At 40.4% G+C, this 24,111-nt stretch overlaps 1 protein-coding gene across 3 annotated transcripts in view; it reads right to left on the bottom strand.

Moving 5' to 3' along the window:
- Positions 1-24,111, bottom strand: part of BTBD7 (BTB domain containing 7) — an 81,353-nt gene that overhangs the window by 25,476 nt on the left and 31,766 nt on the right. The window contains exon 1 of one of the 3 annotated variants that reach the window (XM_078054132.1): positions 4,779-4,898. The exons of the other annotated variants lie outside the window; for them this stretch is intronic. The gene's annotated coding sequence lies outside the window, so the exon portion shown is untranslated. Of the gene's footprint in view, positions 1-4,778; positions 4,899-24,111 lie in introns of those variants that run through there. 3 annotated transcript variants of the gene reach the window in all.

The raw sequence follows: 24,111 nt of genomic DNA on the forward strand, positions 1-24,111 counted from the left end.
TGCTTCTCCCTCTCCCTCTCCCCCTGCTTGTGTTCCCTCTCTCGCTGTCTCTGTCAAATAAATAAATAAAATCTTAAAAAAAAAAAAAAAAGTCTACATACAGTTCCAACCCAGAGCTCTCTCCTGACTCCCAGACTCATTCCTTCAACTTCCCACTGGAGAGTTCCACAGGGATATTCTGCAGACCTCTTAAAGGCAAATCAATTCATTTTCCTCTGGGAAATCTAGTACACCCCCCCCCCCCCACACACACACACCGGCCTTCTTAATCCTTGCTTTAGAGAAAGATACCTCTTCCTCCCAAAGCCAGAAATCTTAGTCCTAATAGTGATTCTTTCTCCTGAAGGCCACATCCAATCACCATCAAATGCTGTTCATTCTATTCTTGTTTTAAATACATCCCCTCCACTGAATCTCTACCACCTCCCCATTTCAGAATCTGATACTTTCTAAACCCCGCATCACTGAAATAGCCTCAAAAAGTTCCCATCTTTCTCCCTTCCAATCTGTTCTCCATACTCTTGCCAGATGATCTTTTAAAATGTAAATTAGATTATATATGTAACAAATTATTCAATAGCTTGCAAATAACTTCAAGATAAAATCCAAACTACATATTCTTGATGGTCTGGCCATTGCCAACTTCTCCAGCCCCATTCCTGTTCATATTCTACACTGCATTCATTACTTAGCATTTCCTAGAGTTCCACCAAACTCTCACCTCCAGGTCTTTGCATACGTTGTTCCATTTTTCTGAAATGCTCTTAATTCTCCTTCTTAACTCATCCACATTTTTTAGACTTAGCTTAGACGCTGCCTCTTTCAAAACCCCACATTGATCTACCCTACCCTACCCCAAGCCTAGGTCAGGTGTTCCTCCTACCTAAAAATGCTGCCCTAGTTCTCTCTATATAATAGCACTAAATTCTCATACTATCTTGTATTTCTTAAATATCAGTCTGAATCCTCTACCAGACTGAGAGCTCCTTTGGGGTAGAGGCCCCACCTTATGTCATTCTACAATGTCTGACATTTAGTAGCTAATCAATTAAAAGCAAACATAATAGCTAATACTTTCGAAACTTATTATGTGCCAAGTCTGTACTTGACTTAGAATATTTAATTTCAGCACTCCTATTCAAAGAAGGTGGTATGATTATTCCCATTTTGCAGATGAGAAAACTAAGATTCACAAAGATTAATGAGCTTGCTCAAAGTCCTACCGCTAGGGAGAAGACAAGCTGTATTTAACTAAACATAGCCTTCCCCTCCCGCCAGAAAATCTTCCCCTTTTTTATGCCTCTAAACTTAGGTCTTACATGAATCAACGCTCATCAGAACTTCACTTATAACCACTCCTCTTATGAACAGGAAAGCACCTTATAAATACACCAAACGTGGTGATATTAACTCACAAATGTGAAAGGAAAGCAATTAGGCAAAAAATCAGAATGCTGAAAGTATATTTTAAGAAGAGATTTATCTAATATTGTCAAATGTAGTATTTTCATATTACAGTAAAGGATTTCAATTAATGGTAATTTGCCTTTTGTCAAGGTTATTGATAATGGAATGAAAATGTAAACACAGCAACAAGGCTGAAGGGGTGCTGGCAGGGAAAGGCCAGCAAACAAAATGCAAAAAGGCTTCATACAATGCCATTTCCTTGGTAAATTCTGGACCAGTCTTGTTGGTCCAAAAACATTACCAGCACATTATCGAAGATGGTTGGATTCTGGCTGACAAAGTGATACTAGGCCAAACCCCATAAGACCAATGTATAAAGGTCCACTTATGTGCAGTGTAGGTGTTTACTTCTAGTGAGCAGAATGCAATGTTCATAAACTATCTTGGGTCAAGAAAGAGTTGTGTTTGCTTCTTTTTAAATTTATAATCTGTCATGGATCAATACTTTAGTAGAAACCAGTAAAAACACTGCTTGAATATTGTGACGATGTCAAACTGCCAAGAAGTTTCTAAATGCTTACTCTCAATAACTGTACTTCCCTCACTACAGACACGCTTTGAGGAGCACTGCTGTCTAGAATCCCTTCCCTTCCCCTGTGCCAGTTTCAGGGTGTATCATGGTCAAATTTGTTTCCTCCCATTTGCTACTAATTAACTCTCAGAAGGAACTCTTTTTTCCTCTTCTGTTTCCTAACTAGAGATAAAATGATATCCTTTTCTTTAAAGACAATTAAGTTCATAAACAGAATGACTATCTTTTTAATTTTTATTCTGTATTTGTTTTTTTTAAGTAGGCTCCATGCCCAGGGTGCAGCCCAACGCGGGGCCCAAACTCATGACCCTGAGATCAAGACCTGAGCTGAGAGACCGAGAGTCAGATGTTTAACACCTGACTGGGTCACCCAGGCGCCCCTCCTTTATCTTTTTTAAACTAGAAATATAGAGTGTAAGAGTATTATTCAAATATGGCAGATTATTGTACATATTTACCAACACCAGCCCTCTGATACCACCCCACCCATGGGCAGAGTATACATCCCCACCCCAAGACTTTGGGACTGGCCATGAGATCTGCTTTGACCAATGAAATGTTAGTGGATATGAAGTGACAAAAAGCTTCAAAAGCACTTTTTGGGAACTGGGCTTGCCCTCTTGCCTTCTGCCATTGCCATGGTAAGAACATACTGTGGCTAGCTTGTTGATCCTACGGGGAGAATGAGCAGCAGCAGGAACAGAGCCACCCGGCCCTGCTAAACCACAGCGGCAATCAGAACGACCCCAGCTGCTGCAAACTTCAATCTGTAATTTTACTGGGGGACCTGGAAATTTGTGAGAAATACATGTTCATGTCATATGCCACTGAGATGGAAATCTGGTTGTTACACAGCAATGGTTGACTAATACACTGTTTACCTTTTTTGGATGAACTCAAAAGCCTCTATCAATTTCCTTGTAACAGAAAAACTCATCTGTAGCCAAGACCTGGAATGGTGCCAGGCATTCTGCTCAGGCAGCAGACTTCCAGTGATGCGGTTGTGAGGTTGGCAGATGAAATATGAAGTTAACTTCTTAGGATTTTTTTTCCTGAAAACTGCATTTTACAGACCCCTTGCTTACTTGATTAATCCCTTCTTCTATTCTTTTTTACCAGAATATTTTCTTTCTGGTATGTAATATTGGCAAAAATGCCTTTTTAAAAATTTGAGTTATATATCATGAATGATCAAGGCAGAGATATAAAGAAGTACAACAAATTGACATTTAGTAATACAAATGATTGTTCCTGCTGCATGCTGAACAGGAACACTTTCTGTTTTTATTATCAACATTTTCCCCCTCTTCATGCTCCTGTGATAACTATAAAATAAGCTTCAATGTTGACAGATTTCCTGAAAACACGGTCAGGATCTGTCTTTATTGCCACTCTCATACTTGTACCACCAGCACCAGTGGGAAACTTTTTCACTGGCTCATGTCCATCAGAAAAGGTATAAGCAACTTCTAGATTCAGTTTCATATTGGGGCTGAGGTGGGAAAAGGAAGAACCCAGGCAAGGGGAAAGAAGCGGAGAACCAGTGGAGGGCGATCACAGCTCGCTATGCAGCACAGACGGAATAGTAAGTTCAGAGGAAGGCTGGCCTTAGAGCAGGCACGGTGCCTCTTCAGCGGCACCAGTTAGAAACAGAAATAAGACTTCAAGTGCAAACAGGCTTGAGAAAAAAGTTGCTTCAGTTCTTTCCAACTAACCTGTATGGAACGGATTCCAGTTCCCAAGGAAAGGCATCATGAAATGAGAGGGAAGTGTGGGCAGTTGAAAGCACGTATGAGGCTTTGAATTCTGGCAGTTACATCACTACCTCTTGACTCTTGCCCTTAGCGCCCTGTGCCAGATCAAAGTGCACCCCGTGATTCTCATTTCCTCATAGGGAGGATGAAATAATCCCATCAGAGTTCTGAGGATTATGTTAAATAACATCAGGGAGCCAGTGTGTCCATCAACATTACCCTTTTTCTAGGCTAGAAATGTTAAATCAGCTATGCCGACTCCGCCTCCTTTGACATATATATAGAACTAATCGATGCGTCCTACTGATTCTTCCTTCAAGATGCTCTTTGATTAGCCTATTTTCCATTCCCAGGAATGCGACCTCTGTCTGAATCCTTCATACCTCACATATCAAATACTGAAAAGCTTCCTGCTGTCTCCCTCCCTCCGTCTTCTAATCCATACTGAGCACACCACGAGAAAGGTTTTCCACCATTGTCCCTGCATCTTCTCTATTTTATTTTTAAAGATTTACTTATTTATTTATTTGACAGAGAGAGCAGAAACACAAGCAGGGGGACTGGGAGAGGGAGAAGCAGGCTTCCCGCGGAGCAGGGAGCCCGATGCGGGGCTTGATCCCAGGACCCCGGAATCATGACCTGAGCCGAAGGCAGACACTTAACAACTGATCCACCCAGGGGCCCCTGCATCTTCTCTATTTTAAACAGGCAACCAGAATTCCAGAGCCAAGGCAGAAAATGATAGTTAGACATGTAAGGGTTCGAAGAAGTCAGTCTGTGCTGCAGCGTTTTTAACTGCCAGTCCTTGAACTCTGCAACTTGTGAGAGCTGGCTGGATAAATACTCCTCTCTGCTCCGCCTCAGGACGGACCAGTCTGAAGACCCTACAGAGCTCCTCAGAGGGTCCTGGCAGGGTTGAAACCCTGGCGCCTCCAGGGGCGACTAGCCCAACACCACTCTTCTGCTTTCCTTCCTCCCCTCTCACTCTTCCCGGGGGTTGCGCGCCTGTTCAGGGGATTACTTACCAAATAAGCCACCTGCAAGCAAGCCTTTGTTTTAGGCTGCCTCAGCACAGGTTGTGGGGGGATGGGATGAGACACCCATACAACGAGAGGAAGAGAAGTGGCCCTAGAAAACAAGATTCTCCAGTGAGATTCTGGAACTAGGTCACTCACTGAAGAAATGACAAAAAGGACCCTGGTTCCTAATGGTAAGTGGGGTGGTGGTGACTCCTGCATGCAGCAGCATGAAAATACTATGGTTTTTCTCTAAGTGAAGTACTAGTTTAGTAGTAGAGGTGGCACTTGAATGGAATGGGAACATTAGGAACCAGGAGGACCTAAAATTGGCTGGCTTTAGCTAACTGCTTTCCAAGTCATGAAAAAAGGAAACAACAGGCTCAGGTTAGCCACCCCTCAGTCTAGGCATTCTGTCAAAGTCAGAAGACTTTCAGGTCGGTGTTTTAAAAAAAATCCTTATTTCCTGCAGCTGCAGAACTGCCAAAACTCAAGCTCCAGATTTAATTTTAAAGATATGAGACCTCAAAGACTTGAATGCAAAGCCTCAACAAATGTTCTATGATCAAATCTGGGTCCAAATAGAAATAGCTGGTGACAGAAATCTGGAATGGGGCTATTCGGGTGGATGAGTGAGGAATGTTAAACCCCAAGATTTGTCTGAACTTTCTGGGTTGGGAGACACAGCTCTCCTAACTCCCTGTAGAGGACAGCAGCCTCCTCCTGCCAGGAGACCCTGCAGGTGCCTGCAAAGACAATGTTTGTCCTCTTCAAGACCCGCCTCTGCCTCTGCTCACTAGCTCCAAACCAATAATGAGGAGCTGATCACTCATGATCACAGTCTGAGCAAGAAAATACAGTTTCTGTTCTTGCGGCTGGGGGGGCGGGGGAGGGAGGAGAATGTACACATCCAAGAACTGCAAGACCTGGCGATACTGACTGGCAGGGTCTAGAAGACCGTTTGTGGGAGTGGATCTTGAGAGTGCTGGACCAGGATGCTAGGTCTGTGGCGATCTAATACATCAGGAGCAGGAAGGTGTTTGTCTGGAATTCAAGGGATTCACCAGGGCATCTTTTGTTGCTTCTCTGCCCAGTGATAACAGAGACTGGGCAACTGTAGCAACCAAGGATAAAGCAACTAAGAGCTCAGACACCTCTGGGATGAAGGTCTGGGTCACCCCACCTGCAGGCTACCCAGACCTGCTGAAATACGGGCAAAGGAAAATGAAAACTTAGGTTGGGGGACAGAAGAGGGAGACTGTGCTAATCTGTACGGTTCCATCTTGCTTAAGCCTAGAACTGTTTCCCACAATCTCCGTTCCTATATGGTTCCAAGCAAAGCTGGTCAAAAAGAGAAATGTGGGAGATTGGGAGGGCAGAAGCACGAGCATTACTCTCTAAAAGTCACCACAACCAGATATGGTAACAGGCAGACACAGAGGTGCCTGTGGGTGCTAGTTTGTCTTTGCTCTCCCCTGCTCCAAGTCCAGTTCTCCCTCCCAACTGCAGTGGCAACACTGGCCCCAGGTCACCAAAAGATGCTTGGCCGAAGAGCCACTCTTCACATGCTCCCGTACCCTGCGCAGCCTCCTGTCAGTGGCTCAGTGTGCCTGGCCTCTCAGGTTGACTGGCTGGTAGCTCCTCTGCATTCTACTTCTCTCCCATTCACACCTTCCCTTCTCCAGCTTTCCCCGCAGTGGTGTGAGGCTCAAACCCTAGAAGAATTCCCTTCTCCCATAAGTCAGAGTTGCTTTGCTTCCCTCAATTGAACTCTGAGTGATGGAGTTTTGATGAGAATATCAATTATAGCCTCCAGCCAGTTGCAACAGCTGGGACTGCGACTAACTGCACCATCTTTCCTGAACTGAGTCTTTTGTAGAGGTGTGGCTGGTTATCACCTTGAAGCCTCTGTGATCTAAATTATTGTTTTCTCCTCGTTAAGTTAAATCACATCAAATTGTTGATATTAAACCATTTTGACCTGTGAAAATAACCTCAGAAGATTAAACAATGTATTAGTTTTCTACTGCTATGTAACGAATTACCACAACAGGTCTCCTATTTTCTGTGAATCAGGAATCTGGGCACAGGTCACGTGGACCCTCCGTCAGGGTTTCATAAGGTTGTAAATCAGGTGTCAACTGGCTTGCCATCTCATCTGAAGAAGTGGGAAGTTCTGGGGAAGAATTTGCTTCCAAGCTCATTCAGATTGTTGGCAGAAATCCTTTCCTCTTGGTTGTCTGACTACAGGCCCAGCTTCCTGTGGCTATTGGCGGGGGGTTCACACGCAGCTTTTAGAGGCTGCCTGAAGGTCCTGCCATGTGGTCTGCTCAACAGGCCTTCTCATGACAGAGTAGCTTACTTCTTCAAAGCCGGTGAGGGAGGAAGTCTCTCGTGCCAGTCTATTAAGATGGAGTCTTCTCTAAATATAATCACAGGAATGATGTCCCATCCCTGCCATATTGTATTGGTTAGAAACAAGACAGATGCTGTGCTCACGCTTAAGTGGGTATAAATATCAGAAGATGGGGATCTTTAGGGGTTATCTTAGGGGCTTCTTGTCACAGTAAGTTTATGACCATTCTAGTAATACCACTTCTGACATACCGAGCAATCCAAATCATTTTAGTCTGTCCTGAGTGCTCCTTTCTTTGATCTACTTCAGCTGTCTTTTCTCAGAACATGTCTAACTTTACCACTTCTCTGAAGAGGGTAAGAAAAACTGCAATCAATATTTTAGGTAAAGGTGCATTATAATTTGGCCAAAAAAAGAAAAAAAGGCCAATTAACAAGGGAGTCAAGAATACTCAATGGGAAAAAGACTGTTCCTTCAGTAAATGGCACTGGGAAAACTGGATATCCATATGCAAAGGAATGAAACTGGACCCCTATCTTACACCACTCACAAAAACTAACTCAAGATGGATTAAGGACTTAAATGTAAGACCGAAACCATGAACTCCTAGAAGAAAGCATAGGAATAAAACTCCTTGACATGGGTCTTGGTAATGACTTTTTGGATATGACACCTAAAGCACAAGCAACAAAATTAAATAAGTGGGACTACATCAAACTAAAAAGCTTCTGCACAGCAAAAGAAACAATCAACAAAATTAAAAGGCAACTTACAGAATGAGAGAAAATATCTGCAAACCATGTATCTGATAGGGGGTTAATATCCAAAATATGTAAGAAATTCCTACAACTCAACAGCAAACGATCTGATTAAAAAGTGGGCAGAGAGGGGCACCTGGGTGGCTCAGTCGGTTAAGCATCTGCTTTTGGCTCAGGTCATGATCCCAGAAGTCGGGCTCCCTGCCCAGCGGGGAGCCTGCTTCTCCCTCTCCCTGCCACTCCCCCTGCTCATGCACACGTGCTGTGTGTCAAATAAATAAAGTCTTTAAAAAAAAAAAACTTGAATAGACATTTTTCCAAAGAAGACATACAAATGGCCAAAAAGTACATGAAAAGGTACCCAACATCACTCATCATCAAGGAAATGCAAACCCAAACCACAGTGTACCACCTCACACTTGGCAGAATGGCTGTTACAAAAAAGACAAGAGTTAACAAATGCCAGCAAGGGTGTGAAGAGCCTGGTGCCCTGTTGGTGGGAACACAAGTTGGTGCAGACACTACAGAGAACAACATGAAGGTTCCTCAAAAAATTAAAAAAGGAACTACCATAGATTCAGCAATCCCACTTCTAGGAATGTATCTGAGGATGATGAAATCACTATCTCGAAGAGATGTCTGCACTCCGAAGTTCACTGCAGCATTACTTACAATAGTCAAGATGTGGAAACAAATGAGTAAAGAAAATGTGGTATATATATATATGTGTGTGTGTGTATATATATATAATATATATACAAATGATAAAAAAAATGCTGTCAAATTCTAAAGCTTTGAAAATGCCCTTTATTATTTCTACCCAAAATCCATCTATTTTCTCTAATTAGAACTGTTTTTCTCTCTAGCACCGGCAGCCAAATTAAAAAATAAGTAAATAAAAATATATTCTTCTTTCTTCTTTTTATTTGCTTACTAGAATTAAAACCACCATTTTTCATAACAGATTTATTGAAATATATCACAGGAATGTTGTCCCATCCCTGCAGTGGTGTGAGGCTCAAACCCTAGGCTAATGTCCCAGATGGATGAACCTTGAAAACATTATGCTAAGTGAAAGAAGTTAGACAAAAGGGCCCTATATTGTATGATTCTATTTTTATGAAATGTCCAGAATAGGCAAATTCATTGATATATATATATAATGGAGTATTATTCAGCTATAAAAAAGGAAAGCCTGCCATTTGGAACAACATGGATGAACCCTGAAGGCATCATGCTAAGTGAAATAAGTCAGAGAAAGACAAATACTGTATGACCTCACTTACACGTGGAATCTAAAAATGTCAAACTCACAGAAAGAGAAAATAGAATGGTGGTTTCTAGGGGCTGATGGGTGAAGAAATGGGGAGAGGCTGGTCAAAGGGTACAAACTTCCAGTTATAAGACGACTAAGGTCCAGAGTTCTAATGTGCAGCATGGTGACTACAGTTAATATCGTATTGTATACTTCAAAGTTGCTTTGAGAGTACAGCTAAGTGTTCTGACCACCACAACAAACTATGTGAGGTAAAGGATGCACAAACCAACCTTACTGTGGTAAACATTTTATAGTATATACATGTATCAAATCATTACATTGTGCACCTTAAACTTACCACAATGCTATATGTCAATTATGTCTCGATAATGCAGTTGGGGGGGGTGATAAAAGAAAAGAAATCTAGATTAAAATCTATTTTCACTGCAAAAAAGAGGAAAAGTAAGTTGAGTTTTTCTGGGTTTTATTTCTCATACTCTTTTGGCTAATGTTCAGAATTTGGTTATTTCTGTTGGGTAGATATTAAAAATAACTTCTATACATAACATAGAGCAGAGTCTTAAAGTGCAACATATTTATCTACATTGAAGGATATCTTTCAAGTTTCTGTCCCTTTTTTTTTTTTTTTTTTTATTTATTTTATTTTATTTTATTTTTGAGAGAGAGAGTGAGAGCACAAGAGGGGGGAGTGGGAGAGGGAGAAGCAGACTCCCTGCCAAGCAGGGAGCCGGATGCGGGACTCGATCCCGGGACTCCAGGATCATGACCTGAGCCGAAGGCAGTCGCTTAACCAACTGAGCCACCCAGGCGCCCAAGTTTCTGTCCCTTTTAATAGGGGGACTCTTACAAGTTTCTTGCAATAACTAAATGCCAGAGGGCATTAGTAATATTATAGATCTATTCCAAATATCTTTTTTTTTTTTTTTAAAGATTTTATTTATTTGACAGAGAGAGTCACAGTGAGAGAGGGAACACAAGCAGAGGGGGTGGGAGAGGGAGAAGCAGGCTTCCTGCCGAGCAGGGAGCCCGATGTGGGGCTCGATCCCAGGACCCAGGGATCATGACCTGAGCTGAAGGCAGACGCTTAACGACTGAGCCACCCAGGCGCCCTATTCCAAATATCTTATGTTTCCTTTCAATATATTAAAAAAAAATTTTTTTTAAGATTATTTATTTGAGAGAGAGAGACAGCGAGAGAGGGAACACAAGCAGGGGGACCGGGAGAGGGAGAAGCAGGCTTCCCGTGGAGCAGGGAGACCGATGTGGGGCTCGGCTCGATCCCAGAACCCTGGGATCATGACCTGAGCCGAAGGCAGACGCTTAACTGACTGAGCCACCCAGGCATCCCTCCTTTCAATGTATTTTAAAAGTTATGTACTTAGACTATCTCTGGATGGATTTACAAAAAATTGGTAACACTGGATGCTTCTGTGAAGGGAAACTGAGTGGTGGGGGCCAAAAAGTTGGGAGCGCAGGAGACTCTTCGCTGAGTACTCTTTGTACTGTTTGAATTCTGTTCCATCTGAATATATTATCTATTCAAAAAAATCAAATAAAAAACAAACAAAACCATCAGGCTATGGAAGTTGCCAGGAGTTCCTTCCCCCGGTGCCAATATAAAATCAATCACTGACCACAGAACCCAAGCAAATATTAGAAAGGAAATGAGAAGGTTCTCTGCTTTGAGAACATTACTCCCCTCTGATGGGAGAGAGGCAATCACTGAGATTCATGCTGCTTGTGTGTGAAAACGTACCCTGACTGCTTGTATTCTTTATTCTGATAGCTTTTGCCAAGCTGTATGAAAAGGACAGAAAAGAAGATAGGAAAGAAGTTACTGTAGTAACTTGGTAATAAAGGAGGAGGCTAAAGTACACAGACAATTATAAAACATTAAAGATTTCTCTAAGAAATGAAAGGAAAAAGACTAAGAATAAGAACACTTAAGATATTTATTTGAATATATATTTATATTGCTTTAATGTTTACTCTATAAATTAATGTTTGATATGGCATTTTTAATATTTAGGCTCCAGTGTTTTTTGGTATAAGTGAAAACAGCATGATGAAAGGGAAAAGCCTTCACAGGGATGTTCTCTAAACACAGACACCCTATACAAGCCTCTGCTATACTAGAATGCAGAGGATCAAATTCTGGAGCCTACAGGACACTCGAACTCCTTGAAATTGAACACATATTCTTATGTGTGGGCATCTGACTAGAAGAGAGATGCAAGATACACTATTAGAGTCAGACTGACCAGAGACCCAACCCCAATTCCCTTTAACTATGTGATGTGTGAAATTTTGTCTGTTTCCTCATCTGAAAATGTTCCCTAATCCTCAAAAATCTACCTCTTACTATAATTAAGTTTCCTCACACACCATTATACTGGTGTATTCTAATTCAGAAGCAAGCACAGGGTCTGTGGGGAGTGGGAGAGGGTAGGAGGAGAGCAGAGTCTCAAGAGAGCAGAGCAAGTCAAAGATTATAAAGAGAACAGAAATGCTGACAACCCAAGTGTACTGTGTACTTTCCACTCACACGTCACTTATTAAAATGTTAAATAAAAACAATTCTAGGGGTGCCTGGGTGGCTCAGTTGGTTAAGCAACCGACTCTTGATTTCAGTTCAGGTCATGTCAGGGTCCTGAAAGCGAGCCCCCGGTCCAGGTCCGCCCTCAGTGCAGAGTCTACTTATCCCTCTCCCTCCCCAAAACAATTCTAGAAGTCTCAGTATGTGAACAACTCAGAGGTTCACATACCTTTAACAAAAAACAAAAAATACCCATTTACATCTATACTTTATTTACTATCCTTAAACCATTTTCTCACTGTGACAAAATAGTAAGTTAGTATCCTTAATTCTGTTATAGTGATAAGAAAAATCCAAAGGTTTGGGGGTAGAGCCATGTTATGATTTTCAGAAAACTTTTTGATATTTACTGGTTATCTCCTAAATATGATTGTGTCTCCCTTCAAAACAATGTACCTCACAGATAATTTCTTCCCATCCCTCTTCCCCCATGATGGGAAAGCATAGCCCTGCAGTTAGAAAGACTAGGATTCAAATTTTGGCCCTAATGCTTTCTAGCTGAACCCCAGGTAACAGTATTTTCAAGCGTCAGTTTACCTATAAAATGGAGAGAATACTTACCATAGATGACGCGAGTTAGGAGCTTAGCAACAGTGCCTGGCAAAAAGCAGGTGCTGAAAAATTCTACTAAATAAATGAATAAATATAGTAAGAAACTTCAAAAAAGAATTAGCAGTTTTTGATGAGTAATTTATAGATTGTATCTGCTTAAAGGATGTATGTATTAAAAAAAAACCCACTATTTCTGGAACATTTCTCATGATGTCTACATGCTGATTATGGTCTCAGCCAAAGAGATCTTGTAATCAGGCCATATTACTTGCTGTGCCCAGGATAAAGCCCAATGTCTCTGCACAGTATATCAAGTTCTTTACTGCACAGCCCTGCTGGTCTCTGGAGCCTCATTTCTCACCACACCCCTCTTATCTCTGCAACCCCTATCCTAACCCCAAGTGCCTGACTCTTATTTATCTCTGGGTTTTTCTACCTGTGTTCCTCCTGCCTCACCTTTATCTCTAATCTTTACTTAACTCCCATTCATTCTCCAGGTCTCAGCTTTTCTGGGAAGCTCCTGATACTGTCTCCCTTCCCTAATTCTCTATATTGAGGTCTGGGGCTCCTTCTCTTCCTGTGTGCTCCCCTACCACCAGTGCTTTGCTCTACTAAGACATTTACACCGTAACTGCCTATTGGTACTTAGCACTAGACGATCTTACTCATTACTTCAATCTCAGGGTCTGGCATACAGTAAGTGCTAAATGAATATAAGTATACGAGTCATAGTGCTAATTCTATACCGAGGTCTATCTGAATTGACAGGTTATTTTCTTCCTTCTCCTCCATAATGTCCCATTTTCACCTTTATTTGCTGAGAACTCAGGCAGCTGCCATTCTCTCAGGTTTACAGACCTATTATGATGATCAGATTTACAACACTGTATCCATCCACTTCTATTTAACTTAGTATATCTAAAAACCTGACATCAAAATATAGAAGTGGGGCTCCTTACCAATGAAGACTTTAGATACTTAATATTTTTACTGCTTACACTTATATACAAAAAAAATATCAATCTGAAAGTTAAGATGATGCATTAGAATAACAAAGAGACTATTTAATCACAGCTTAGCTTAGAAACTTTTCTGAACCTCTCATAATTAGATACAAGCCTAGATATAAAAGGTTTAGAGAACCAATGTGATACCTACGTATCTTCTAAAAGTATTTTGGTGAATCAGTCTCAAAATTCAGCATTGCTCTTTAATAAATGTAAGCCTCCATTAGGAAGAAACACACTGACAGTGGAAACTGTATTAAAATCAACCCATTTTGGAAAAGGCCTAACACTATTACGGTTGAAGAGGAATATGGTTAGAAACAAAGACGTTTAAGTGTGCAAACTGTGTTTTCGGGTTTTTGGCACAACTTTCAGATGTGTGGATATTTCACCTTCAAATGCCATGGCATGTAAAGCATGTATTAGAAGTTTTATAGACATGTCAATGCTAAGTATGAGGTATACAAAAGTGTTACCTAAACAGGGCTCAAAGTTATTTATTTTTTATGCTGAGCGAAATAAGTCAAAAAGAGAAAGACATGTATCATATGACCTCACTGATACGAGGAATTCTTAATCTCAGGAAACAAACTGAGGGTTGCTGGAGGGTGGGGTGGGAGGGATGGGGTGACTGGGTGATAGACACTGGGGAGGGTATGTGCTCTGGTAAGCACTGTGAATTGTGCGAGACTGTTGAATCTCAGATCTGTACCTCTGAAACAAATAATGCAATATATGTTAAGAAAAAAAAAAAAGAAGAAGATAGCAGGAGGGGAAGAATGAAGGGGGGAAATTGGAGGGGGAGACGAACCATGAGAGACGATGGACTCTGAAAAACAAACTGAGGGTTCTAGAGGGGAGGGGGGTGGGAGGATGGGTTAGCCTGGTGATGGGTATTAAGGAGGGCACGTTCTGCATGGAGCACTGGGTGTTATGCACAAACAATGAATCATGGAACACTACATCTAAAACTAATGATGTAATGTATGGTGATTAACATAACAATAAAAAATTTTTAAAAAGTTATTTTTTTTTTTAAAGATTTTTATTTATTTATTTGAGAGAGAGAGAGAGCACAGGCAGGGGGGAGTAGCAGAGGGAGAAACAGACTCCCTGCTGAGCAGGGAGCCTGATGCGGGACTTGATCCAAGGACCCTTGGGATCAGGACCTGAGCTGAAGGCAGACGCTTAACTGACTGAGTCACCCAGGCGCCCTACTTGTTTATTTTTAAAGACTTCATTTATTTATTTGAGAGACAGAGAGCGAGAGTGTGGGTGAGAGGGAGAGAATCTGAAGCAGACTCCGCACTGAGCACAGAGCCCAATGTGGGGCTCGATCCCACACCTGGGAGATCATGACCTGAGGCGAAACCAAGATTGGACACCTAACCAACTGAGCCACCCAGGCACCCCTCAAAGTCTTCTAAAAAATCAAAGTCATTCCCTTCATGGAGACATATTGAGTAAGGCTAGCCCATGTTAATTTGTAATAGAAACTGGTATTTTTTTTCACCTAAATATATGAAAAAATAGTTGGAGGCAAGAACTTTCTGGTCAGTTACATACACTCCAAACTCAGATTCAGTCTTTAGGAGTTATTTATAAAAAGGTACCATTTGTTAGCAATGCTTTCCACTGGGAAGTGAGACTGAAGGGTTCTTAAACACCTTTTGTATTATTTGTATTATCTGAATATCCAAACATCAGTACATCTCTTATATTTTTAGAAACAAAACAAAGGGGTGCCTGGATGGCTCAGTCGGTTAAGCATCTGCCTTCAGCTCAGGTCATGGTCTCCAGGTCCTGGGATTGAGCCCCGTGTCAGGCTTCCTGCTCAGCGGGGAGTCTGCTTCTCTCTCTCCCTCCCTCCCTTTGGCCCTCCCCATTGCTAGCTCTAATAAATAAAATCTTAAAAAAAAGAAACAAAACAAAAAATGTAATTATTAAAATAAAGTAACTCTACATATTGACATAATTTTTGCAAAGCTTAAGTGTGAAAAAGGCAAAATGATAATATGTATAGTGTGGTACTATTTATGCTACAACATAACAAGATATGCATGTGAAATACACACACACATTCACATACATATAAAGTAGATGTGATTAGAAGTGGCTTCAGGGAAGAAACAATGCAAGTATTTTTACCTGCATCTCTAATAACAGGAAGAGCATCTCTATAATAGGAAGAACAACAGTAGCTACCATACCAGTTACCATAAAGATTAAGTGAGGTATTCCACACAATAACAGCTAAATAACGTTATTACTAATCTACCTTAATTCTTGGAATAGTTTCTTCCAGCCACTTTCAAAACCAGAAGGAGACAAACACCTGTGTGTGGTCAAAGTCCCTTACTCTAGACATTTTAGGAAATAAGTGTAATATTTGGTTTTAAGGCAAAAACTTCAATTCTGTATCTCAATATTGTATTTGTACAATGCTGAGGTTCTTTCTTCTATCATTTTCCTTCCTCAATCACTAATGTCTTCCCCCAAATAACCTGCAGCTTGGATTGCATTAGTTTGTACTCCTTGGCAATAGAAGGTGTAAGAGTAGTCAAAATTTAACTATGGCAGAGTCAGAAAAACAAAAATAAGTTGGGGCTTTAGGAAAAGGCAACAATTAGGCGACTTCTCTTAGTGTTTCTATGAGAAAAAGTGACTACAATGGAATCAAAGTGGAGTGGGAGTTTACACCAAACAGCTTACCACCATGGGAAAACTCTATGGACCATTTTTTATGGTCTTGTTTTGCCATCCAATGTTCAATGTTCTCTGCAATTGTAATCCTATGTATCATAGCTGAAAAAAGTCTGAATCTGGTAATTTCTTTAGACTTTGGAAACTTGGAACCGTGCTGTCAAATGATGTGTAAGAAAAATAACTCAATTCTTATCTTTAGAAACTGTCTATCAAAGAGTTAATGTAATTCAGTTTTTAAAAAGATTTTGAGAGTGAGCAAATGAGAGAGAGAGAGAGACGACAAGACTCCCCACTCAGCAGGGAGCCCAACTAGGCTGATCCCAGGACCCCAGGATCATGACCTGAGTTGAAGGCAGATGCTTAACCAACTGAGCCACCCAGGCGCCCCTGTAATTCAGCTTTAAAAATGTTTGTTAAGGCCCTCCCAAATGCAAGCCAGGCATAGAGCTTGGTGCCCACACTTCTGTGAAGAGAAAGGAATAAGCTCATCTGAGGAACCCAGGAAGAATTTATATGGTGAGTATGTGGCAGAGCCAGGATTGGAGCACAGATCTGACCCCAGACTTCGTATTTATAAAATACCATTAAATTTGGGTACCGTTATTTATCTGTGAACCTGAGCAAATCTCCAAGCTCCACAGGGTTGTTGTGAAGATGAAACGAAAAACATATGTAGGGTGCCCATCATGAAGCTAGGAACATAGTGACATTCAAACATGGTTCCTTTTAGTTCTCTTCTCCCTGGTATTGCATCTTGCATAGCAATGGTGTTCAAAAAAATGCTAACCTGAAATCAAGTCTCTCTCTACTTCAGAATACATTGCATTGGGCAACATCATTGCAGATGCTTTCCAATATCCTCATGGTGTTCAGAGTTCAGTATACTCTTTAAATAATAAAAGCTCAGCTCTTTCTTGTCCCTATGTTGTTCAAAGTTTTGTGTCCATATCCTAATGACCTGACTACAGCATTTCATCTTTTGACTGATTATATTAGTGTCTACACAGTTCTAATTAAATCTCTCAGATCTTGACTATAATAAACACATAATCTGTGTTGGGGAAGAAAACCAAACCAAAACAAGCAAGTCTTCCTGTTTCATCATTTCCCTCAACTGTGGTATTCTTGGGATTTTAGTATGACAGAGAAAAGATTTTGCTTATTGTTGAGAAAGGCTTCTAATTGTCCTCAGATTAAACTTTTTGGCTTCAAAAGATTGACAGTCTTCACTGGCTTCCAAGAATATGTTAAATTCAACTGATACCTATTACATATCAATGGACAACAAAAGAAAGAGTTGATGTGACTTTATTTGAAACTTAAAACTGAGTTTAATGGTATGGAATTATACACCATTTTGACCACCTCTAAACTTATTTTTAAAAACAATGCTTCATATTTATCTTCTAGATTGAGATTGAGCATCTTAATTTTATTTGCAACTTCAACGGTTAAACGTTTATTACACACACCCCCTTTTAAAAAGAAAAAGTTACTCAGTTTTCATAGGTATTAAAGGTAACTCAAAATATGTAACTCATTGATTCTACCTGAAACTAATAATACAGTATATATTAATTAAATTGAATTAAAAAAAATTTAAAAATGTAACTAAGAGTCTACTAAGAGCAAAGTACTGTGCTAGGTTCTTTGGGTGATTCAAGATGATGAAGATTTTGACCTTGTCTTTAGAGAGTATATAGTACACTAGTTGATAGAGGAAATGAGGCAGGTACATAGGTAATTTCAAAATAAGTTAGATGTAAGAACCTAAAAGAAAAGTAAAAGAAGTGTTTTAGAAGTTTGCAGGAAGTAGAAAATACTTTTAATTTGGAATGCCTAAGACAAAACAAAGGAAATAGCATGTGAATTTAGCCTTAAAGAGTATGGTAGAACTTGGACATTTCGTGGTGAAAGGCAAAGATATTCTAAGACCAAAGAAAAGTGTGAGCAGAGGATCAGAGGTGGAGAGTTTGTAGTCTGTATGAAAAATGGTTTAAGTTCTAAAATAAAAAATGCAGTAAAATATTACACTTTAGAGCTCTACTCATAATTTTTTTTTTTTTTAAGATTTTATTTCTTTACTTGAGAGAAAGAGAGGGAGAGAGAGAGCATGAGTGGTGTGAGAGGCAGGCTCTTCGCTGAGCGGAGAGCCTGATGTGGGGCTTGATCCCTGGACTCTGGGATCCTGACCTGAGGTGAAGGCAGATGCCCAACCGACTGAGCCACCCAGGTGCCCCTCTACTCGTAATTTTGAGTAAAGAATTTCTTAAACGCTAAGTGTCATTATGATTAGAGATGTGTAACTTGAGAGTCATCTGAACTGCTATTCCTGAAGCTGAGATTAATTCTTCATCTATGTTGTATAGGTAACCGAAATCTACATTTTTACTCTTATCTGTTGTTGATAATGGCCTTTAACTTAGCTCCATTATTCTCTAGGAAGTATAGTCCGACTAATTTGCTAAAGAGGAAACAATTACAGATAGAAGCATAATGAACTGCCAGTTCAACTGAACTGAGACAGAAGAAGAATGTCAACACAGAGACAGTGGAGAGGATGGAAGAGGGAGGAAGGGCTTAGTGAGTCGGAACAGTTAGTCTTTACTACTTTGCATTTGTTTTGAATCACACACTCTTGAAATCTGACCAAGTTGCTAAGGGAAAATTAGGTCATAGCTTTCAGTTGTTTCTGTTAGATTTTTAACCCAATAAAATATAACCACATGCATTATGACTAAAAATATGGGCAATGCATTATAGAGTCCACTTTGGAACTAGTGTTATAAATAATTTTCATATTCCATAGATTGAAAAATACATTTTTGATCAAGATGAAAAAATAAAATCTGTGGTTTAAAGTGTACTACTGTAAAATGCCCTGACCTGGAATATACACGTAGATATTGGTGCTAATCCTGAGCTATTTTGTTCTGAGGTCAAGAGTATTTATAACAAGGAAATGTAAGTTCTTATGATAGGCCCAAGGTTGTTAAAATTCATGAGAAAACCTACAGTTCTCCTAAAGAGTGGATTTTTACTCAAAGAATTAGAAATCAATACATATTCTCACCATGGTACTCACATTTTCAGAGGTGTTTACACAGTGTAGTGTACGCTAAAATCATCGTGAAAGTCAGTGCTCAAACGCCTGATCTTTCTTTTGAGGCTCTTCTAATCTAGCCATCTATTTTGGAATTATATACACTGGTCTTTTTACTATAGGTACTGTTATCACCCAGGTTTCCAAGCTGTAACCACAGAAGACAACTCTAGTTGGCATAATTAAAGAGAAAAGGGATTTATCTGAAAGGATATTGTTAGCCCACAGTTCCTAAGAAAGTTGAAGACCAGACTCAGAAAACAAACAAGAGCAGAGGAAGGCTGCAGAGTGAGCATTACGTCAGGAAGAGAGCCCAGTGGGAAGAGAGCCTGTGACCACCACAACTCCTGCTCTGTGTACAGGCGGTAGATGCCATCAGTAGCATCACTGCCACTGACCTCTCTGCTTTTCCGCTAGATGTTGCTGCTCCTACCCTGCTTATACAAAGAATTCTCTACAACACTTGCTTTTCTGTTCTATCAGCTCCCATTCAAAAAGCCCAGGTCATGTGCTTAAACATTAACCACTGAGAAGGCTGAGAAAGCAAGTATTTGACCTTTTAGGTTTTTACACTGGGGGGTGGGTTCTGCCCTCCATCAAGACCTGTACCGTGAGGAATTTCTCAAAACTAGGAAGAAGGTCGTGATGCTGACAGCCAAAAAAGTCAAATAACTGACACAGGAACACTCATCGACTCAGGAAAGAATGGCTTACTCAGTACAAAGCCCTCTGTTCTCTGGCTAAGTGCTCTGAAGCAAAGTTTGAGTGGTGACCTACCCAGGCCCTTGCCCCCACAGTTTTTAAATGTCTTAACTGGGCCCACATTTCCCTCACTTACTCCTGCCCAAGTGGTTCAGCACAAATCAGGCTCACGGCTGAGACTCCTCAGAGCTGATGCTTCAATCACTAGTCTGCTATTTTGTTCTTACAACTGGGCCACAGTGGCCTCCCACCTTCATCCCTGGAAAGTGGTTCTCATACTGCTCCCCTCTCTCACCATGCCCACATTTCTGGGCTTGGGGTCAGAAGAGCTGGTATGAGTCACAACCTTATTCACAATCTCAGGAGAAGGCTAGTTACTCATCTCTGAGCCCCACTATACTCACAGGTTGTCAGGGAGACCAAATGGGAGAAAGTAAAAGCCCTTTGTAACCTAAAATGATAAGCATGATCTTACTAGTTAACATTATTGACAGATATGACAAATCCCCCAGGTCTTTAGGATTAAGGCCTATCCTATCTAGGTCTCTCTGGTTCTTCTGAGCACTGATGTCATATCTTTATTGTACTAAAAAATTAATTTTGTAATCAAAGCAGTATATGCTCATGATCTAAAAGGTCTTGTAGCTAGTAGTAATAAAAAGCTTATTCTAAAGACAAAACCATCTGCCCTATGTCTTTCCTACTCCCAGTTCTGCTCCCCAGAGGCACCTCCTCTCAATTTTTTAGTTGTTTCTTCTGGTATTTACCTCTCTGTATTATAATTTTTATTAAATCAATATTCAGTGTTCATATTTAAATACTGCTTACTGTGAGCCAAGTGGCATACCAGAATTATATTTTCTTCCATATGTAATTTTAAATTTTTCTCGGAGCTATAATTTTCTTTTCCCACTTCTTTTTCTTTTTTAAATTTTATTTTATGTTATGTTAATCACCACACATTACATCATTAATTTTTGATGTAGTGTTCCATGATTCATTGTTTGCGTATAACACCCAGTGCTCCATTCAATACGTGCCCTCTTTAATACCCATCACCAGGCTACACCCCCCTCCTGTCTAGAACCCTCAAGTTTGTTTCTCAGAGTCCATAGTCTCTCATGGTTCGTCTCCCCCTCTGATTCCCCCCCTTCATTTTTCCCTTCCTACTTTTTTTTTTTTTTTAACATATAATGTATTATTTGTTTCAGAGGTATAGGTCTGTGATTCATCAGTCTTAACACAATTCACAGCGCCACTTCCTTCATTTTCTATAAATCTACTGTTAAGTCTTCATAAAAGCACCAAAAGACCCATGAAATCTCTTTCAATGTCCCTTGTCATTTAATGTTCCTAGAGCCTTTCACCCTCCTGGTCCAGTCTAGACGTGATGTCTGCTAGACCTACTATATAGCCAGTACTTAGGATTTCCCTTTCTTTTTTTTTTTTTTAAAGATTTTATTTATTTATTTGAGAGAGAATGAGAGAGAGCACATGAGAGGGGGGAGGGTCAGAGGGAGAAGCAGACTCCCTGCCGAGCAGGGAGCCGGATGCGGGACTCGATCCAGGGACTCCAGGATCATGACCTGAGCCGAAGGCAGTCGCTTAGCCAACTGAGCCACCCAGGCGCCCAGGATTTCCCTTTCTTATTTCCTGTGTTTGACGCCATTTCCTGGATCCCACACTTCTTTGTTCTTGGTTCACTTCATCATTTAGTGGAATACATCCTTCCTCAGTAGGGGTGCAAGGGAGATCAGTTCTTTGAGGCAAGACTGAAAAAAATGGCTTTATCTAGCCTTACACTTGATTGACAGTTTGGCTAAATATAGAATTTTGTGTTGAAAATAATTTTCCATCAGCTTTTCAAAGGCACTGTGCCACTATATCACAGTGTTCGGCTGGTGCTACTGAAAAGCTCAGTACTATTCAGAGTCCTGTTTCTTTGTATGGAACCGAATGTTTTCCTCTCTGTAACATTTTAGAATCTTCTCTTTTTCCCTAGAGAAAGGGATAAAACTTTTTTTTTTTTAAAGTAGGCTTGAACTCACAACCCCAAAATCAAGACTCAAGCTGAGATCAAGAGTCGGATGCTTAACCAACCGAGCCACCCAGGCACCCCAGGATAAGACTTTTTAATACAGAAATTCCTTTAGCTTTAGCAGTATTTCTTATATTACTCCTCAGATACTGGCTTCTCTTCCATTTTCTCTGGTATGTTTCTAAAACCACCACTTGTTAAATTGTTATACCTTCTGGACCAATACTATAGTTTTCTTATTTGTCTCCACTGTTGTCCAGCTCTTTGTTATTTGTTTTAAAGCTTTCTTCAATTTCACCTTTCAATCCTTCTATTATCTTTTTAATTTCTGCTATCTTATTTCCAAGAGTTCCTGTCTTTACTCTTACAGTATCCTATTTACGTCTCATTGATTCAACAGAGCACTCTCTTACATAAGGGTATTTTACTTCTGTTGTTTTCTTCTGCTTTCTTCATGGTTTTTGCTAATACTTTGTTCTGACCTCTGTCTCAATTTGGAAGCTTTCTTCAAATGTCCACTGAGCCTTAGACGGGTTTTCATATTTATGAATGAAGCACTAAACTGCTGTGTGGAAGCTCTGTTGCAAAAGTAGGACTGCTGACTATAGTCTTCTCTGTAGAAAAACTGGAAGGCAAACTGGTTTTTTCACCATGTTAACTCCTGAGCATAACTTCATCATGGAACTCCACAACATTGGTCTCCATCAGTCTATATTCTCTTGGGCTGTTCACCATTTCTAGAGCTCTAATTTTTTATCTTGTATCTGCCTGGCTTAGACTAGAGCAGGGGAACGGGAGTGATTTTGCCATTTACTTTGCAGGCTTTGACATAAATTCAGATTTCAACCTTGTGCTTTACCCCACACCCCCACCCACCCTTTTCGTAGCTATTTCCAGATTTGAAATCTCTCTAGTTTGATTTCTTTAGAAAATAAATCTTAAGGTTTCTTGTGTTTGGTTGGGGGCGGGGGGTAGAGAAGGGAATTGAAGGGGCAGGTTAGGATTTGCCAAGTGGCACAAGTGATACTGATGTAAAGAACAAACAGATGGACCACTGAAACAAAATGGAAAAAGTACCAACCCAAACATACTTAGAAAAAAAGGTAGCACAAATCAGAGGTGAGTATGGATTAATAGAGGGTACTCAGAAAATCAGCTCACTATATGGAGTAAAACAAAACCCCATTCCTTTCTGACACCACCTATAAAGGTGAATTCCGCGGTGGGGGAAAGGGTTGATCCATTCAGTAGTCAAGACTTAAAATCAAATCTCTCTTTTCCATTTGCAACACTTACCCCTTCTTCCCAGAGTACTAAGTACCCCCTGTGAATTGCCTCTCTTATCCTCAGTAGCCCCCTTTATAGGCTCTAGAGTTACAGACTGCTCCTCTGTTTTAAGTCAGTGATCAGTCCTTATCTGCTTTTCAGCTTCCAAAAATTTCAGTATCCTTTCTCCACTCTTGTTTTCTTCTTGGGTATCTTCGTCCTTGAGGGTTTATATTTGTTTTATTCCTTTACTATATCTTTAGGGCTTTGGAAGAGCCAGAAATAAGCTTATGTTTAATCTATGTAGGAAATCAAGTGAAATTAAAGCTCATCCTAAAATGCCAGGCCAGTGAGGCCCCATTACCTATTAATTGACCTCCCTAATAGTGACTGCCTACTTGTCTGAATAAAACGCATTCTCAGTGTAGGCCGGGAAGCTGCCCTTTTATCCAAACCACTCTGGCTGTCTGCCTATACCGCCTCTTTTTACGATGCTCTTGAAACTATTAAATCATCTCTCCATCTTGAAGGACGTATTTAGTCTCAAGGTCCCAGCCTCCCTTGACAGAATTTGTTTCTTTTTAAAACTGGGCTTTAACTTTTGAAGTTAAATCTAATTAGGAATAAAAAGTAACAGTCATTAATTTAGAATCATTTACTGAATGCCCACTATGTCCCAGGCACAGGGGACACAAAGATGAGAACAATAAGGTCCTACCCTCAAGCTGCCCAACAGGCTAGTCTCACAGCGTTGCTTAACTACAAGTTAAGCCCTTGTCTGAATCATAGAACAAAGATGATTTTGGTGACTATTTTCTTAATTCTCTCCAAAATGGTACATAACTATTACCATGCTGGATGCATCAGAGAAATGCTAATTCATTACACACAATAGATGCCTCAGAGTATTACAGGCTTAATCTGCTTGTAGAACTCCTGCTGAGAAAAACCAATTGTAGAATGACAAATAGCCAGATAT

This window comes from Halichoerus grypus, chromosome 8 (genome assembly GCF_964656455.1).
Source record: "Halichoerus grypus chromosome 8, mHalGry1.hap1.1, whole genome shotgun sequence".
Lineage (NCBI taxonomy): Eukaryota > Metazoa > Chordata > Mammalia > Carnivora > Phocidae > Halichoerus > Halichoerus grypus.